The sequence below is a fragment of the Xiphias gladius genome, chromosome 20, assembly GCF_016859285.1.
Source record: "Xiphias gladius isolate SHS-SW01 ecotype Sanya breed wild chromosome 20, ASM1685928v1, whole genome shotgun sequence".
Lineage (NCBI taxonomy): Eukaryota > Metazoa > Chordata > Actinopteri > Istiophoriformes > Xiphiidae > Xiphias > Xiphias gladius.
The window spans coordinates 11,430,501-11,446,717 of NC_053419.1; the positions used below are offsets into that span (position 1 = coordinate 11,430,501).

Consider the following 16,217-nt stretch of genomic DNA (forward strand, 5'->3'; position numbering starts at 1 on the left):
CAGCACTTTTTCTTGCTCAACTTGGACAGAACAGAATTTGGGAGTCGTCTTTCTCTGACTATTTCTGTCTGTATCCCCTCACTTGCTCTATTGCCCAGTGTCAGCACTATTTCAGTGAAACCAGATGTAGGGCATGAAGTTAAGCATGAACTCAGTGTGAAGCGTGTAGATGACCTGGTCCAAGCAGACGTGTGGCAGACGGCACATAATGCAGCCATCATAGACATTAAAATTGCAGTTAACCACTGGATTGTCATTGACAGACCCACTCCAGTGCCTGTCCTCCAATGGTGGTGCACAGCGAGTCACAAAAATACCAAACTGACACAGGCAAGCAGAAAAAAAAAAAGTGCTTCGGGAAAAGTGCCACTTCACCAGTGCAGAGCTTTGATTTGTACCTTGCACCTTCACCCAAGCAGAGCCCTTAATGTCAGACTTGGCTACCACTTGACAATTTCATCTTGATCTCCTGTGGGCTTCCCATTCAAATTCATTGATTGGGTTAATTGGTCAGCAAGCCCCCAGGGGAATCATTGCTATTTAAGTAATTGTCAATCCATCATTGTTCCCAGAACAACATAAAATAAAAGGCTACAAAGAAAAAGTAATTTAAAAACAAGCCAATGGAAATTACTACCCATAGAAGAGAGACTGCACTCACAAGAAAAACAATAGCATTTGTTGGTTTTTCAAATGTTTAAAAAGATAAAAACCTCTAGTGACTGTGCAAATTATTACATTTGCTATTAAAGCATCACTAAAGACCCATATGCTTCAACAGAAGTGCTTGTCAGATGGCCAAAGAGCATCTGAGATCCCTTTCCCCTACTTTCTGACATCAGACTTGAGGGGGGCAACATCTGACAATTTTTTTTATCACATTATAAAAGATTTCAAAAATGAAAAGTTTTGTCCACTTTCCATGCAGCAGTTAGTAGTGCATGCAGTATTAAAATCGCTTTACAGAAACTTGCCTGAGATGTGAGGTCCTGCAAAGTGAACATAAAAATCTACATCAAGCCGAAAAGGATTTATCTCAAAAAAATCAGACTGAGTTATGCACAGCCTTAATCTCAGAATTGACCGACACACACACACACGTGTGACATACAAATGTGACATACAGAAACCATGTGCTTCTCACGTCCCTGTGTATGCGGCATCAAGCTCGTCTCATTACAGGAAAGAGGTCCTTGAATCACAAATTTTATGTGTCTATGAGTGTAAGTGACATAAAGAGAGAGTCAGAGAAAGAGAGAGAGACACTAAAACTTCAGATGCAGGATATTTCCAGTATTGTGCTTGACAGTTATCTCTCTGCACATGTCTACTGGGTGCGTGTGTGACTCTAAAGGTCAAAAGGCCCATGCAAGAGCAACAGCGGACATGAATGATTAAACTTTGGAAAACGAGAAGGAGGTAGGGAATGGGGTAGAGATGGCCAAGACTGATAGAAACAGCATGAAGGAGAGTGATTAGCGGTAGTAGGCAGGGGAAGAAAAGCAGAGGGCAAGAGAAGACACAGAAAGAAAGTACAGGATAATGTAGAAATAAGTGAAGAACAAAGAAGAAGAAAAGGCAGCGCCTTTGAGAGGATGAGAGCAGGGATGTATACATGTCCATTCGAAGATAATTGAAGGAAATGTGTTAAAAGCCCAAGGCTGATGGTTGCCTGGTTGTTAGTGCTAATGGTCAGTGCTCAAGAGGCAGTGTGTGTAAAAGTATGAAGAGGTCTTCAGTTACTATGGCAACAGGGCTATTACAGACTGACATTTTACCATTGCCTTTTCGGTTTGTTGAGTGGGTGGTTTATGCTTCTAAGTTCTGGTCTGATTGTACTTGAACAAACTTTTCCCAGCTCACTCACTGTATGCTGATCTTTAATCTGATAAAAAAAAAAAAAAAAAAAATGAAGCACAGTGTAGTCAGGCAGAACTGGAGAGATGCATAATAAGATACAACACATTGCAGAGAGTGTAATTTATGAATGAGAATCGCTCATTTCATGTGCACGCTTGTTGTGATCAACTCTTGTGGCAGAGTAAGTCACGACCTTGCTGAGCTAGCTTGTCCTTAAATTCTTTTTGCTGCATCACTTTCCAAAAGGAGCATGTTGACGTTTGCATCTTTTTAATCTCAGATTTAACATTATACTGCTGAACTTGGCGATGAGCATGTAGGCTTGGAAAAAAGGCTTTGGACTATAAAGTTTGTAATGAGAAAGCCCCTAAGCATCTTTGAAATAGGTTACACTAACAGACGTAATGCAAATTGTAAACCGAGCAGTGTGCCGTCTGCCTTTATATTTAGTGTGTAATATATGCAGCATGCCGCAGGCCGTATAGACAGAGAGGTTAGCTGTGCACGGCTTTAAGGAAAATTATACATTTTCACAACTTGGGTTTTATTTTTTTAGTCTCAGCCACCATTCCTCCTAAATTGTAACATTTTACTCACCAAATCCAATGCTGAGATCTGGGAGCACAGCAACAACCAGGTCCAGTAGGAAAAATAAGACAAGCATTGATTAGGTTATAAGGAGCTCCCCAGTTTTTATTTAGAAGATAAAAAGAGTAAATCTTAAAATTACTGCCCACACTGTCCATTGTAAACACTTATGACTCTTTGCAGAGCTATTTCTAGGATCAACTTTGCTCTTCCCTACTTAACAGGGGTTTTTCACAGCAATGGGTGCCTGTAATGGACATTTCAAGTGTGTTCACCATTTTCACCTCATACTTATTTGCTTTATTTAACCTGGATAAACTGGGGGTAAGTTTACAACCTGTCAGGTGATCTGACCGCCCATTTTGCTTGGCCCATGTAGCATTCAGGCAATATCCGCAGAATGGGAACATCAAGGAAACACCCCTTATTCCGATTTGGGAATAGCGCTAACGCTAACCTTGTAGTCACACCAACTAACGCCCACGCCCGTAGTCACACCAAATAAACCGCTTAAACTAGCTACTTTTGTTGTGTTATTTATTTGAAGCAGTTCGTTACAGACACAAACAAGCAGTGTGAGGATCCTGTTAATTTAGCTGAATCAATCGTGTTAGTGTCAATATTGAATTTTATTGTGATGTGAGTGGCAGCCATTCTGCCAATTACAAGCTGGAGGCTGACATGAACTTTTTTCCACTCGGATGCCAGTAATTACGGTTTAAACGATATGACATGAATGCAGCATAACTGTGAAGTGAGTCTAGTTATGTCATTCTGTCTTCAGATTACAGCAATTAATTTGTGGAGTAAACTGTTAACTGTGGGAATGATGGCCAAAACTATTGAGAACATGACCTATATTGGGAGAGGGGAATAATTTTACTATAATTACACAGAAAATGAAGGCTTCTGTTTACCATATAGCTAATACAATTACTGGCACTATTCATATCACATGTGCATGAAAATTCATTCAGAGACACACCGAGAGGAACAGCTTTTTTTCCGCTGCTGTTTCTCCTCCTGTTCTCCCTCCCCACCTCCCTCGCCTCCCTTTTACTCCTTGGAATGAGCTTGACTTTTTTTTTTATTTTTACAATCACTCACTGGGATGAGGCCAGCTGACCAGCGGCTTGTGCACACGTGCGTGCGCGGGTGTGCTGGTCATATTGGTGTCTGCGCGGGAGCCCATCTGTGCGTGAGCGTGATGTGTGAGCATGTCAGGGTGTAGCTGTGAGGGGAGAAGAGAGCGTGGTGCCGAGGGTGTGTGTGTGTGTGTGTGTGTGTGTGTGTGTGTGTGTGTGTGTGTGTGTGTGTGTGTGTGTGTGTGTGTGTGTGTGTGTGTGTGTGTGTGCGTGCACGTGCGTGCGTGCGTGCTTGCGTGCGTGCGTGCAGGAGTATGACTGATCTCCCAAGGGGCCAAGGGTGTTGCAAGGGTCACTGAGGAAGTCGCCATGGGAACACAAGCCCCTCCTTGTCTTTCATTGTTGTAGGCCCTCTAAAAGCACAGTGTGTGTGTGTGTGTGTGTGTGTGTGTGTGTGTGTGTGTGTGTGTGTGTGTGTGTGTGTGTGTGTGTGTGTGTGTGTGTGTGTGTGTGTGTGTGTGTGTTTGTTTTCTTTTCAGACCACAACATAAATTTAGTCACAGATGACATTCCCTGCACTAGCTTTAGGTCATACTGTCTTTGACTAGGTAATATGATATGATATGAAATGATAACAGCACTGACATCTAACTGAATTCACTGTAGCTAAATGAACAACATATACAACAGAGGTAGGTATCAAGCTACGTAAGTGTGTAACTGGCAGTCCTCCTTCCCTCTGGCAAATTAAAGGAAAAACATACATTAAGCATGTTAGAATGCTGTTGGGCCTCCACAAGCCTCCAGAGCCTCCCTGTAACTCTACTGGAGGGATGAACATCACCCTTCCCAAAGATCTTCCTTCACTTGGTGTTTTGATGATGATGGTGGAGAGCTCCAAAATATCTCACAGGCGTTTGGGTGGGTTGAGTTATGGTGATCAGTAGCTCCGAAATCACTTCTGGTGATACACAAGCACAGTAGAGATGAATGAAAATTATTCCTGCTTGGGTAGTTTAAGCAGACACACTAGAGCCTGAGCCAAGGCTGAAATTTGGACTGTCACACAGCACTTGGGAGATTTGACACTCTAACAGGTAGAGATGCCTCATTACTTTGTAATGATATTTTCAAACCTTGTTATTTTCGAGTCTGGGCAGTAGGAAATAGCGTGTTTAGTAGCAAACACTCGGGTTTTGCCAGGACTTTTAAGGTCCATCCCTCCACTACAATACCAAGAGGAGGGGAGGTTTATGACATAACCATTCCCCATCACTTTTATGACACATAAACTACAGAGGTAAGGAGTGATCAAAAATGAGTCAGGCGTTAGGTATTTCTCTCCATTAAGATAATGTAGGTTGTGCAAATTATCCCTTTCCCTTTTGGGTCCCAATTTACTGATCCAGATCATTAAGTTCCTGCTGATTTTAGAGGCAGCAACCATTTCCTCTTATCAAATCTAAAAACAGTAGCTGCAATTTAATCTTCCTGGCTACACTTGTGGGTTCCCATTTGAGCTGGTTAGCCATTACTTCATCCACCACAGTGTTTCCAAAATGCCCAGCAGGTGGTGGGTTGCTCCTTGCCTAAAACATTTTGTCATTTTAACCGCGTCCAGTGCTGCACGGCCTTAACGCTGCCTGAGATGCATTTCCACCCTACCTAAAAATATCTGAAGCAAACAGTTCGGACGTGACCAAGGCTAACAGTTGGTGACAGTAGCTCTGGCTCACGAGCCGTGCTTTTTTGTCAGCATGTGGCAAGCCGGCCAGCCAGCAAGTCTGTCATACAGAAGCACTGAACCTCTCCCTCTCCTTTGCCTTGTCTTTCCAATCTATCAGTCTGGCTGGTTGCATATCTGCCTCTGTTCCTTCAACCTACCTCCCCACCGGTGCATCTTGACCATGTTTCAGTTAAGGCTTCTAGAAACACACTCTGTTACATGTAGACTGTACTGAATGCTGGGTATATGGATTGAATCAATTATACATGTTCTGGGTGAAATAGGGAGAAATAAAGCAGATTTCTCCGTAAGACAAGCGCGGTTCTGTCCATGGTGCTGAAATGAGAAACTCGCGGAGAGCTCTGCTTTTCAGCCCAAACATCTATCTATCGATCCCTCTGTCTCTCTATCTACCTCCGAATTGAATCATATCTGTTTTCTAACATGCAGCCCACAGCCAACTTCTCAGCTCTGACGCTCGCCAGTGCATGCATGACTTGACAAGCAGATCCATCTGTTTTGCTGCAATTAAAACCAGTTTAGAAATCCAACAAGAGGACGAGCGAATGCAGCACCAGACGAACCTTCGTTTTTTTTTTTTTTTTTTTTAAAGGTTGAGGAATTTTACCTTCAGAGATAAGAGGAATTCACCGGGTCACATCGAGGGTAGGTGGTGGCTCCTCGGGGCTCAGGTCCCGACCTCTGCTGCTTTTGGTTTGTGTCGACCTCAGTCACTGAATAATGAGACCAATGAAAAAAGAAGAAAAAAAAAAAAAAGTCCCCAGTGTCGCTGAAGTAATCAGCAAAACGCCGGAATGCCCGTTATCGAAGAGGAGAAGGGGCTCGACTTAAGTCAAAATAAACCCCGCCGGGGTTTAACTGATAATTTAGAAAAAAAAAAAGAAGAGGCAAAACAGCAGATTCTTCCTTTTGCAAAGATGTCCACGTTAATATTCTCGGAGTCTAGACTACTTTTCCCGACACATTCTTATCATTCGCATGCAAAACATTTTCTGTCCAATTCCAGACTCACAGAAAAACTGAAAAAAAAAAAACTCCGATGGCGACCAAATGAGCCGGACTCCAATAATAATATTAATAATATTAATAGGCCCTTTTAAAAATATTGATATCTCTGGAATCTGTGTTTGGAGCAGGCAGCCAGTCAAACACACACAGTTCCATCCACCGCTTGTCTGGAGTTGTTTGAACAGTAGAGACTGGTTAACCAAAGCTGCCAGCAAAATAAAGCACTCCTACGCAAACATCATCATCATCATCATCATCATCACCACCACCATCAGCCTCGGCAGCATGTGTGTTGGAGGAGGAGACGGGATGACAGAAAATCTCGACATCTCCATTTCAACAACCGTCCGAGGAGGTCGAGGTCAGATATTTGTTGTGGTGCGGGTCCAGGTTCCGCGGGGATTTTTATCTGCACGCTTCCCTTTGTGTTCTCCCTATCAGCCTAGTTATCTGTCTCTTCCCTCTCCCGTGTGTTTCTCTCATTGCGTCCCATGTTTTGGCGAAGAGCGAGCTGGCCAGTCGCCCTAGGGCTACAAGGAGTCTGCAGCTGGCTAGCCCCAGAAAATACAGGCTACTGTATATGAGATGCACGGCCGCTGGACCTCCGTGTCATCGCTGATTCCCGCGGAGCGGCGTCCGGCACTTCGCGGAGACGAGCAGAATGCGCTTCAAATCCAGGGGGTGGCTCTCAGCTCCCGCAGACCCGCTGAGTAAATGCAGCCTGGAGTGTGCAGCCTGGGAGATGGCGCTTTAGTCACAGACCCAGATTGGCTATGGGTGCAAGAGAGAGAGGGAGAGAGAGAGAGGGGGAGATGAAAAAAGAAAAGAGAAAAAAAACAAAACACACAGGGAGAAGATGCCGTATGAGGTCCCTTTTGATTTCCACGCAGGAGTCTGTGAGCTGTGTGGGGACTTAAAAGACGTGCAAGGCTGCTGAGCTGCTGAGCTTTTTATTAGGATGATGGGGATGTGGCGAGAACATTTCATTACGTCAATTTTTTTTTTTTTTTTTTTTTTTTGAAGCGCTCATAAGATGCACAGGCGAAAATTTACACGTCTACATTCATTATGACACGCAGGGGTGAGAGTAACGAGTTACATTCACGCTCGTTACTGTAACGAAGTCGTTTTCTGTGTAAACTACTCTTACTTTTTAGATTATATTTTAAAAAAATTAATAATTTCACTCTGAGTATTTTTTTTAACTTCAAGTATTGCTCTTCGTTACCTTCAGCGTCAAACTCGTTACAGAGTAAAAACGAAAGTCACATGACAAAGTCATGATTAACCGTGTGAGAGGGCAACAAATGAAAAGAGCCCGGTCAGCATCTGCAGCGGGGAGGAAGCAGCTGGTGAGTCTGCAGCACCGTGGCCCGTGGCCGCTGGAGGGCAGAGCTCCGTTTTCAGAGAGGAGCCGCTCTCAGCTCACGGTTTGCATGCGTGTTCCAGATGTTTACATCCACTGACCCAGGGTCAGGGGGTGCGAGGGGTGCGTCCGCACCTGGGCCGGGTCTAAATATGCAATAAAATGAAGAAAGTGTCATTATGCAGCCATGGTTAAGATAAGCATTACTTCGATAGAGATTTTAAAAAACAAACACACACCTGTCATGTTGCGTGACCAGCAGGTGCATGCTGGGTCTGGCTAAACGCTAAATGCTAAAATACTGAAGGTGGGTCCTTCAGCTTGGACTTGTACCTTCACTTCTACCATCAGTGAGGTGTGTGAAACCACCTTTCTGCTGCTTTTGATATTCAGTTCAGTTCAATTCAATTCAGTTAAATTCAGCATGCTTTACGGGCATGAATATCAGGTGAACAATATTGCCAAGTTCTCAGGGATAATACAGTACAATAATGAAATGAAAAAACGTATGTCATTAAATAAAACAAAGTAAATAACTAGATAAAACGACAAACAAACAAACAAACAAAAAACAGTAAGCAACAACGCCCTGTTCTGACTGCAGAGCTCATTCAGCTCAGTGAAAACTTGGAGGAGCGCAGTGAAGCCAGAGAAGCTGAGTGGACGGGCTGTCTTATACACTGAGAATCAACTGGCAGAGCAGTTGGATTTAGAGCAGATGGTGGAGGACTCCACGGTGCACAGGACTCACAGACCGACGTTCAGACAGGTGTGTGCAACAAATGAACGATTGTTGCAACTCACTGTACAGGGGAGAGCATCAGCAATTACTGCGTTGCCTAGCAACATTTTGTCTGTGTATGTGGGCTGCGGCCGCTGTGGAGTCTTAAAACTGAACCTTATAACCTTCTTGAAGGGAGGATTTACTGCAGGACTGGGGTATTGGACTGCATAGGTTTCAGCTAGGTGTACCTAATAAACTGCCAACTGAGTCTATATTTGTTGCGTGCACAGGCTGCAAAGTGCCTGACTCGAATTCATTGGTTGCTTTTGGTGCGGTTCTCACCTTGGAATGGCGTATATGCTTTGAAATACAAATGCATATATGCCTGGTAGCCTCAAGATGTTCTTTAATTTAATAGTTTTTATCATAGATCATCATTATCACCATATAACAGTTTTACCCCTCCTCTTCCAGGTTTTAAACATGTAACGCTGTAACGTTTACTCAGAGTAAATTCTAACTGACTTACTTTGTACTTTTATCTGAGTGCATTTTTACACAGGTAATTTTACTTATACTTGAGTAAAATTTCTTTAAAGTAATAGTTCTTTTACTTGAGTACAATTTCAAAGTACTCTTTCCACTTTTAAATGTTATCATGACGTTTTGGCATGATAACATGTCAAAAAGTCATCAGCACAAGACCAAGAGCACTGGAGCGAAGAAATAGAGAGAGGGAGTGTGTGTGTGTGTGTGTGTGTGTGTCTCTTTGGGTGTCCTTAGACAAACTTTGCATGTACAATATATCACCAGCAACCATCACACAGCCTACTATAGCCTAAACCTGAAAGTCAACGTTCACCATGTCCTCCTATTACGCTGGAAACCAGAAGCTGCTGCAGCATTTAGAGTGGATTCATTAAACTTCCCACTCACAGTGAAAGCAGTTAATCACCCAAAGTACATGCACACATGACAGCCAACTCTATAAAGATAATTAAAAAATTACATCTGTCCTCCTCAAAGGTTCAGCCAAGGTGGAAAAATAAAATGGCCCTCTGTCTGGAACAAAGCATTAATTAAATTCTATTAGGACAACGGACACAACCGTCGCTGAGGAATCATTTTTCTCTCTTTGTACGTCCCTTTCTCTCACGTCCTTTCACTCTGCCTCTATCACTCCACCTCCTGAATATAGGACATAATAGAAATCCATCCATGGATGTGAATGACTATGTCCAACTTGTTGCCCCCTGTCATGCGATCCATGTGATCCCTGTGCTTCTCTTTATGCCACAGTATTCCCCTCTTGTCAGCCTCCGAACCCGAACTGTTTCGCCACGTTTTTCCTTCCTCTGTCTCTCTATCTCTCTCCTTTCTCCTCTCTTCACATTCTTCTCTCATTGTCTCCTCTAATTATCCAATCCACCCCTAAAACGCCTCTCCCATTAGATCAGACGAGGGGCAGTTTCAGGCAACGTTAAGAGTAGCAGTGTGAGTTTTATTGCATTCATTATTCAAACTCACAGAAGTGGAGATTAATGCATTTTGAGAGTGTGCGGCGTTGAAATATTTATAGTAGGAGAGAATGAGATGTTTGGATTGGTCATGTCGAGGTGAGTTATGTTATGTTATTATCCATTTCTCTTTCTCTCTCTTTCTGTGTGTGTGTGTATGTGTGTGCACACATGCAAGCAGGGTGAGGTATGCCAGAGTGGCTAAGGGTCAGCTCACCTCATATTCACAGTTTTTATTCTTTTTTGCTCAATGTAAAATAAGATTCAAACATGCAGGTTCACTGCATGTCGGTTTAGTTGCTTTGAATATTTGCAAACTTGTAAGGAATTTGCACCACCTACTGTAAAGTGAGACCATGCAACTTAAGAAAGAAGAAATAACACAGTGTTTCTTGTGGAATCCTAAGCGATAAAACACACCCTTGCTCAGGTCAATACACTCTGGGGTTTGGTTGTTACAGCTTTACTTGGTCTGGTATAACCAGTACCCATGGTGACTATATCAGCTATTGGTAGCAAACTTTAGATATTTCTGTGTAACTGGCATCAGTCATTTACACACCATTACCTTTATCCTATAATTGTAACTTGTAGCCATAATGGCTGGTGCTCAGCAAATGTTACATAGGCTCATTTAAGTACAACATCAACTCAAGAAAGAACCTACATTTTTATCAGGATATATCCAGCTCTCCACCCAAATGTATCACAAAATTTTACCAAATTTCCATAAAACTGGCAAAAAAAAAAAACCAACAAAAAAACCCAAAACAAATTAATGCTGTTATACAAATATTAGGAGTTGGTTCATCAAGATAAACAGTGGGTGGAGCCAATTCTTGCAGAATAATTTGGCACATGTCATTAAAAGAGCTACAGTTGAACCTCAAACACTGGAAAACAATGTAGAAAGCATGATGGAAATATGGTATTATATTGCATTTGTGACTTTACTCTTATATAGGGGTCTTGTGTTAAAATCCAGACCTTTTAATAACAAAAGTTGTGTGGTGCATATTTCTAAATGAATTTTTATTTAATAAAATTTTATTTGATTAAATTTTATTTGATTAAATTTCATTCAATCAAATTACTGCAAACTAACTGGGGTACTTTTATTTCTGGAGGAATACTGGTTGGTCTCTGCATCTCTGGTCATATAATGACATACATATATAGTGCACAGAGGGCCAGAAGTGGGGGTTGGGGCTTCAATAGGGGCCTGGCAGGAAATTTTAGCCCTTGAGCCACCTATCAGGTTAATCCAGCCATGCTTTTTGTGAAACTTGTTTGAGACTATATCAGAAAGTTGTTTAGTCAACAGTCGCCTAATTATTGAGGTTGTAGCTTCTGTTTGTATTGAAATAATTTTATTGAAAGCTGTTACTGGAATGTTACTTTGTCCCACTTCTATGTAAATAAGGGGGCAATATACAGTATATGGCAAACCTGACAATAATTGATAGGACACAGGTCTCTAAAATTACCTCTGAACTAAATCAAAATAATGTATCTCTGATGCAGTGTTTGTAAAAGATGAACATGCTGCAGTACTAATTGATAGTATTGCATTATATTATACATATATTAAACTGCAAACACCCTAAATGCAACAGAACACAGTAACACTTGGACAAAATGTATACACCATGTTAATAAGCTATGGATCATTTGGAGCATAAATTCCTAACTATTTAGCTGTCTGTGTGTCCATGCAAATGCTTGTCCCAGAATGAAAGCAATGCATCATGCGAAGGTTTTGGGGGCAATATCTGGATTGTTCTAGACAGGATAATGTCACATATACCCCCAGGCTTTTTCCATAAACACACCCACAGACATGAATACACAAAGGCCCATCATTCTCTCCCTAAATCTGTTCTTCCCCACCCGTCTCCCATTCTAGCCCCTTCTCTCCTCTCAGTCTTTCCCTCCGGTTCACAGCCAACTTTGAGGCGTCACGTCTCATTTGTGTTTGCTGACACATCAGGAGCAGCAGCAGTAAGATAAGTGTGCATGTAAGAGAAATGGCAAGGCAGGAAGAGAGTGAGAGAGCAGGTGATCGGCAGTAATAGAGAACAGTGTGACAGAGGGAAGACAGGCTTGTATAGAGGTAGAAATGTGATGGTGTAAAAGATAAAAAGGAACAATTGTTGTACAGCTACAGAGACAAATAGAGAGAGAGAAGATTACTGAGCCTCACACGAAGGCCAGAGACATTAGAAAGACACACAGATCTCTGTTTGCCTCAGGGACTAATGGTCTTTATTACATTAACCAATGTGATACCAGTCTATGCCTTTCTGTTTTCTGCTCAAATCCAAACCTTTCTCTTCATGAGCCTCTTCCAGAAAAAGGATTCAATGGTTTGACGTCATTTGCAAAATTTAATCCAACACACACCGAATTTCCATTCCCCCTGCAGCTCATTTAATGATGAACTTTCCTTGGAATTCACAGGAACTTGAAATTTATTGAATCATCCCTATAAAATAGGACATGAAAAGAGATGTGCAGAACTGATGTGCAAACGAGGTTACATTTCTTGTAAATTGGATGATGTATTTGATCTGAAGAGTACTTTGTTGTACCTGGAACCACACTCAACAGTGATGTTAAAGGTTGGACCACACCTGTACATCACTGGAACATGATGTGAAGTTGATTCTCAGGTGTGCTTAGTTTTGTTCCCATGTTCCCATGACTCAAATCAACTTTAATTATCCTCTTGTAACTCATGTGCACTGATTGACCTATGAATTTTTTTTGTATGTGTTTGTGCTTAATGTCTTGTTACTTTCTTTTCTAAGGGGGGTGGCAGGACAACAGTCTGCAGATTTTCATTCCAACCAAAGACTCCAACAGCTGATAAGCACTCTCCCTCAGGTAGAGAAAAAGAACTCATCAGTGAATTCAGCTGCAGAGATGATCAGATGAAATTAAACCTGCAGTGTGTCCATGTACTCGCTGTTGTACATGTATGACCACCCTTAGCTAAAAATTATAGATTTTTATTTTATGATGGCTTAATTTTGCTTTGTTGATTTTACCCCTGTATTTAATTTTGTCTGCTTTATGTAGCGCTACAGTACACAACAAAAATTTGTTGTTATCAGATACACTATATATGGAGAATTGCAGATAAAAATTCGGTTGTTGGGAATAAAATTAAACCGAATGTCCTCTGTATGGTAATTGCTGTCCAAAAAGGTAATACTGTTTCGGTTGTAGGCAATACTGTTGACAAATATTGCTCAGAGCATAGAAAACTATAAACAGTTTGTGAGAGCAACTTTACTTTGTAGTCTGGTTTGGTGACATTGTACTAAACATTTTGAATTAACAAACTTGAATAATAACTTGTCCATTCGTGTGTTTCTGTTGGCCAACCAAGCACATCTGCTCGGTCAAAGTTGAAGAAGGTGAACTCCGACCTGCAAATCCACTGGTGCCAGAAGCAGCAAACTGGAAGCCCATACTTGCATATGTCCGCCGTTCAGGCTTCAGTAGCAGTGAATAGAGCGAATATGTGTATACCAGAAATGTAATGTGACCATACAGTAACCTTAAAGGCAAAAAAAAAGCCTCTAAGGCTCACTAATTAACATGTTGTTTGTCTAATCTGTACAAAAAATGAAATGTAAAAACAAAAACTTGTGGTGTTTCAGGGGAATACGTGCAGGACTATTTCTTTTAACTCATGGCAAGAAAGTGACTTCTTGAAAAAGAAAGACTTTATGCTCCTGTGGGCAACAACGGAGAAACCTTGCGTGAGGTGACTGGGGGGAATAGCCTGCCTGATCTGATCCTAAGTGGTGTTTTGTTGTATGTCTTCTGTGCTAGATTAGCCATAAAAAACACCATGTTTGAGCATAAGGTGGTTCAAAAGTATACTTTGTACCAGAACACCTTAGGCCTAAAATAGAAATGATCGACTTTGTGGTTGTGTCATTTAATCTGCGGCCATATGGCTTGGACACTCGGGTAAAGAGAGGAGCAGAGCTGTCAACTGTACACCACCTGTTATTGAGTTGGATCAGATTGTGGGGGAGGCAGCCGGAAGACCTGGCAAACCCAAATGTGTAGCGAAGGTGAACTGGGAACTTCTGGCAGAGGCCCCTGTCAGTGAGGTCTTCAACTCCCATCCCTGGTAAAAACTTTGCATGCATCCCAGGTGAGGTTGGGGTCATGGAATCCGAATGGGCCATGTTCAAAGCCTCCATTGTGGATGTGGCTGTTAGGGGTTGTGGTTGGAAGGTTGTCAGTGCCCACTTTTGGACACCGGTGGTGAGGAAGGTTGTCAAGCTGAAGGAGGAGGCCTTTTAGGCCTGGCTGGCCCAGGGGTCTTCTGAAGCAGCAGAAAGGTACTTGCAGAGCAAAAAGGCTGTAGCAGTCACGGACACCATTGAGAAGGACTTTTGGTTCACCTCAAGGAAGCTCTGGCAAACCATCTGGTGTCTTTAGAAAGGAAAAGCAGGGCTTGGTCCAGGCTGTTTTCAGCAGGGGAGGGGAACTGCTGAATCGGACTGCAGATATTGTCGGGCTGCGTAAGGAACACTTTGAGGAACTCCTGAACCCAAGCAATATGTCCTCTGAGGAGGAGACAGAGTTTGAAGATTCGGGGAGACCCTCACTCCTTTCTCTACCAGAGGTCTCTGAGGTAGTTTAGCACCTCCTCAGTGGCAAGGAACAGGAAGTGGATGAAATTTGCCCTGAGATGCTAAAGAATCTGGACATCATTGGAATTTCTTGGCTGACATGCCTCTTTAAAGTCACATGGACGTTTGGGACAGTGCCTGTGGACTGGTAGACCGTGATGGTGATTCCCATTCATTTAAAAAGGGCGCTGGAGGGTGTAATCGAATTATTGGGGTATCACACTGCTCAACCCCTTGGGGAAAGCTTATGCCCTGGCCGTTGAAGAATGGACCAACTCTTTACCCTTGCAAGACAACTCCAGGGGTCATGGGAGTTGGCCCATCCAGTCTACATGTGCTTTGTGAACTTGGAGAAGGCCAGGTTCTCTGCTGGAAAAGGATGGATTGCTGTCTTTGGGTTGGGATGGAGTTTCTGCCCCAAGTGAAGGAGTTTAAGTATCTCAGGGTCTTGTTCATGAGTGAGGATAGGATGGTGTGGGAGATTGACAGGCGGATTGGTGTGGTGTTAGTATTAAAGCGGGCGTTGTACTGAACCGCTGCGGTGAAAAGGGAGCTGAGCTGAAACACAAAGCTTTTGATTTACCAGTCGATCTACATTCCGACCCTCACCTAAGGTCATGAGCTTTGGGCAGTGACCAAAGCATGAGATAGCTGAAATGAGTTTCCTCTGCAGGGTAGCTGGGCTCAGCCTTAGAGAGGGTAAGGAGCTCTGACATCTGAAGGAAGCTCGGAGTCAAGTTGCTGCTCTTTAGTGCCGAAAGGAGCCAGTTGACGTGGTTCAGGCATCTGATTAGGGTGCCTTCCATTGGAGGTGTTCTGGGCAAGTCAAGCAGGTAGGAGACCCCGAACATGCTGGAGAGATTATATATATAATCTTGGCTGGGAACGCCTTAGGACCCCGAGGAGGAAGTGGGAAACACTGGTGGGGAGAGGGACTTCTGGGCTACCTTGTTTAACCTGATGCCACCGTGACCCAACCTCAGATAAGCGACAGAATATGGATGGATGGATGGATGGATGGAAGGATGGAAGGATGGCAAAGGCCAAAGAGCAGTATTTCATTTCTCTTGATTTTTCTTGCCAAAATCCATTTGTCCACTGTAACTCACCTGTTTTTCACCAAATGCAAACACACAGACAGACAAAAGCACACACACATTTCCACGGAGGCTGTACTAACCTTTTAAACCAACCTGAATGTGTCACTCTTGCTTTTGAAACCCATAATTGACAGTTTGATTAGGTCTTCTGCAGCCTTAGGTGGTGGCTTAAGGAAAGGTCCTAATGCATTAAAGTCTTGTTTACACCTCCACAAGTGCTTGCTGCCCCCTAAATCCACTTTGAATTAAATATAGAAAAATCCAGGTGAGATCTATAGTTTTCGGAATACTTTATTTAGGAAATTTACAAGGAAATGTATGATGCATGCTCACCAAACCAAAAAAGACAGAGATGGAGCGAACAATAAAGTTTAGTTACTTGAAACTGATTGTGATGATGTCCATGGCTGAATTTGGATCAATTAGGGACTGGCAGATGTGCAGAATCATGGTTGACCCCAGGGCTTAAAGAATACAATCCAATTTTCCTCAACAATGTAATACCATTAGGCTGGATAAAAACAGACAACTCAGAAGGGAGGAGTCTCTTAAAACCAGTTGGAG

The 16,217-nt window shown here is 42.7% G+C and overlaps 1 protein-coding gene across 1 annotated transcript in view; it reads right to left on the reverse strand.

The window, feature by feature from the left end:
• Nucleotides 1-7,714: 7,714 nt before the first annotated feature.
• sardh (sarcosine dehydrogenase) overlaps nucleotides 7,715-16,217 on the reverse strand; it is a 66,425-nt gene continuing 57,922 nt past the window's right edge. Inside the window, exon 23 of the transcript XR_005709683.1 lies at nucleotides 7,715-7,800. The gene's annotated coding sequence lies outside the window, so the exon portion shown is untranslated. The remainder of the gene's footprint in view (nucleotides 7,801-16,217) is intronic.